At 40.6% G+C, this 3,783-nt stretch overlaps 1 pseudogene; it reads left to right on the top strand.

Annotated features, from left to right (window-relative positions):
* The first annotated feature begins 1,565 nt into the window (after positions 1-1,565).
* LOC124968976 (vomeronasal type-2 receptor 116-like) lies at positions 1,566-2,814 on the top strand (annotated as a pseudogene).
* The last annotated feature ends 969 nt before the right edge of the window (positions 2,815-3,783 follow it).

The raw sequence follows: 3,783 nt of genomic DNA on the forward strand, positions 1-3,783 counted from the left end.
ATTCTATATGAATCACTAATTTCAGTTATTGATGTCAAAATTAAATATGTTCTTGGAAAACAGAAAAATTAGACTTACTCAATTTAAAGTATTTCCATTTTTCAACATATCAATCATCCTTAGTATAATAACTTATTGCCCACAAATCTGTTCAATTGCAATCATCTCAGCAGTAGGAATCATTGATTTCAACCACTTAGCAGAATCAATAGATGTCTTCAGATAAAAGTAAGCTAACCAAATCTCACTTTGAATTTTTCTATTTGAGATGCCAAATGAGTGTATAAAATAGGAAAGAGACAAAAGGCATGAAGGCTGTGTACCTTAATGCAACTTGTACACACTTGTGTGTGCCCCACCTGTTTCTGAGGTAGATGCCAGGAACACTGTTCCTGTGGGAGGAAGAAAAATCTCAAGGAATGTGAAAAACAATCATGATGAATTAGTTTGGAATTCTGAATTTTTGCATCAGTATTGGTTAAAAATCCTAAAGAAGACCGTTAAGACAGGAACAGGGAAACTGGTGGCTGGTTCCACACATGAAACAAAATGAAGCGCAGACGGGGCCATTAGTGAACCCGTGGCAGAGGCTGCATCCCTGCTGGGACAGCAGGTGTGAGCCGTGGCAGAGGGAGCACAGGGCTCCCGGTTAGGATGCCACAAACACCACCCTCAAGGAGGATACCCAGTCACACCATCTGCTTTAAATGAATGGAAAGGCTTAAAGAAACACCCTCTTCTTCAGTAACTGCATTACCATATCAATTAATATAAAAATAATAAAATAGCAGCAAAATTTTCATTCAAAATGCCAATATTTCCATCAATCTGTTTTCAGTATTCTTTTACACATTCAAAGACTTTTTGAATTCTCATAGATACATACAGTTAACTTACTTTATACCATTGGTCTCAGAGTAAAACAGGAAAATAACCAAGGGAGGAGTCTATATCAAGCATGTGTGTACTACTAATCACAATTGTTATCTGATGAAAGGGAATAGCATATGATGGGTTAATAAATGAATATCAAAAGGTCAAATAAGTATCAACTTTTAAAATTCTGTGATTTTCCAAAGTCAATTTAGAAACATTCCAGGTTAAACTTTTCCTTTCTCCAATCACGTTTCCTCTTACACTGTTCATTATACCACTGGAAGATTTGAATTTTCCCTGTGCGAGTCCCACAAGAATGAATTAAACCTAAGTGGGCAAGGCCTACTGCTACACATTGCACATGCTGCTTCACTACCAAGTCACGGGTTTGCCTGAATCCTTTCCTTGATTCTCCTCTGAACTACAAGTAACTGGTCACTTCAATCACAACGGTCACTATCATAAAGCTTTGAGTTAGCAAATCATATTTAAAAAGTGGCTTCTAGGAAACCAAGTAAAAGGGAATCTCATCCACACTAAGCATCATGGGGCTCAGCACACAAACTTCTAAGCCTGAATGTATTCCAGGGGAGGAGGGAGAAGTGAGAAAATTTAACATCATTTTTACAGAAAAAGATGATTTCCAATAAGAAAATTTATAAAAAGTACCTCAAGAAATTATGGTAGTCATGGAGGTAGGATGTACCAGAAAGGTTTCCTCATTCACTCTCTTTCCGGTTGTTACTAGGAGCTCATTCTTGGGTGAATAGGAAATAGAAACATGGCTACACAGGGTTCAACATGAGGAAGAATCTGGGTGGGGAGAGAAAGGGTGGAAGAACCCAGGTTGATGACTACACCCAGCCACTGGTTAAGGTGCTGCAGACCACAACTTCAGAGGGTCCCTTCATAATGGTTTGGTCTGCATTGAGTGCATTCTCCCAGAGTCAGGAATAGAGGAAATTCTCCATCAAGCAGTGTGTACTCACAGTGATATTGCAAAACTAAACCATTTCCTTTAATAACTTAAATGTGAGGAATTTGTGAAAAAGAAATATTGAAACTTTGCCTTTTCCACAGGTGCAGGGCAGTGTGTCCTGTGCCCCACACATGAGTATCCTAACAGTGAAGGACTTGCTGCCTCCCCAAGATGGTGACCTTCCTGGATTATCAAGATCCCCTGGGCATGGCACTGGCCTGCACAGCTCTCTGCCTTCTCTGTACTCACAGCTGCTAGTACTTGGGGTCTTCGTGAGGCACCAACACACTCCCATAGTCAAGGCCAACAACCGGGACTCTCAGCTACATCCTGCTCATCTCCCTCACCTTCTGTTTCCTCTGCTCCCTGCTCTTCATTGGCCGTCCCAACACAGCCATCTGCACCCTGCAGCCAATAGCATTTGGCATGGTATTCTCTGTTGCTGTTTCCACATGTCTTGGCCAAAACTGTCACTGTGATCCTGGCCTTCAAGGTCACTGCCCCAGGGAGAAGGATGAGGCGGTTGCTGGTGTCAGGGGCACCTAACTTCATCATTCCCAGCTGCTTCCCTGATCCAGCTGACTCTCTGTGGAGTCTGGCTGGGCATCTCTCCTCCCTTTGTGGACTCAGACACACACTCTGAACATGGTCCACATTATCATCACCTGCAACAAGGGCTCAGTCACTGCCTTCTACTGTGGCTGGGATACCTGGGCTCCCTGGCTCTGGGGACCTTCATGGTGGCCTTCCTGGCCAGAAACCTGCCTGACACCTTCAATGAAGCCAAGTTCCTGACCTTCAGCATGCTGGTGTTCTGCAGTGTCTGGCTCACCTTCCTCCCTGTGCACCACAGCACCAAGGGCAAGGTCATGGTGGCCGTGGAGGTCTTCTCCATCCTGGCCTCCAGCGCTGGGCTCCTGGGCTGTATCTTTGCCCCCAAGTGCTATGTTATTTATTAAAGCCACATAGTTGCTCCCTACGTGGGTTCAGAGATAAAACTCTTTGTCGGAGTCATAAGCCTTCTTGAGTTTTTTTGAAAATCAAGTGTCAGAATATAAATCTATATTCTCCCAAAAGATATTGGATTTCTACATGAGATTTCTTCAATGAACCAACAATCCACATCTCTTTCTGCAGTAATGACAGTTGCCCTACCTGCATCTATCTTCTTTTATCATATAATTGCACTCAAAGTGATTTTTATTCACAAAATCTGCAATGCATCCTGCAGATCCTGCTCATCTGTGGTCTCCCACCTGCATGTGGGCTTCCTTTTGACCTCTTAACTTATTTTAGTCACACATAAATTATTCTAAATTTCTCCAGGCAGTTTGCTCTATTTTAAATCCCTCTATGTGTTTCAGTGATTTCTTTCTATCAAACAAGTAATATATTTTGTTTACTAAGTAGAGTATGTTTTGGAAATGGTTAATATATTTCTTCTTATTTTTGTCTTCTCTAGTATCCTTGAGATCATTTTGCAGAATTTTCCTTTCATGTGTCCCTTAGAACTTTAGAGTCATTTTGTCATGGGTTGTAAGAAATATGATTCATTGTGGACTAGCAATTTATTGAATTCATACTTTCATATTTGAATCCAAATCATAGCAACAGTTAGTTTTTCTGACTGTAGGCAGATAATACATCTTTCCCATTGACCCTTTCTCTTTACCATTTACTCATAAAATACATGCATCTCCATGATTTGCTACAGTATATACAAATGTAGGTATTTATATATGTAACTCTATTATATAAAATAAGAACACCTCTGCAATTCCTTGGCATAAATATGAATATCCTACATATTCTATAAATTAGTAGAGAAGAACATTTTTCTGTGCTAGATTTTCTGTTCATTATGTTGTAAAAGGAAAGCATTCTTTCTTGTACCACACTTATATCACCTTCTTGTTCCTATATTTGGG

This window comes from Sciurus carolinensis, chromosome 17, assembly GCF_902686445.1.
Source record: "Sciurus carolinensis chromosome 17, mSciCar1.2, whole genome shotgun sequence".
Classification (NCBI taxonomy): Eukaryota; Metazoa; Chordata; class Mammalia; order Rodentia; family Sciuridae; genus Sciurus; species Sciurus carolinensis.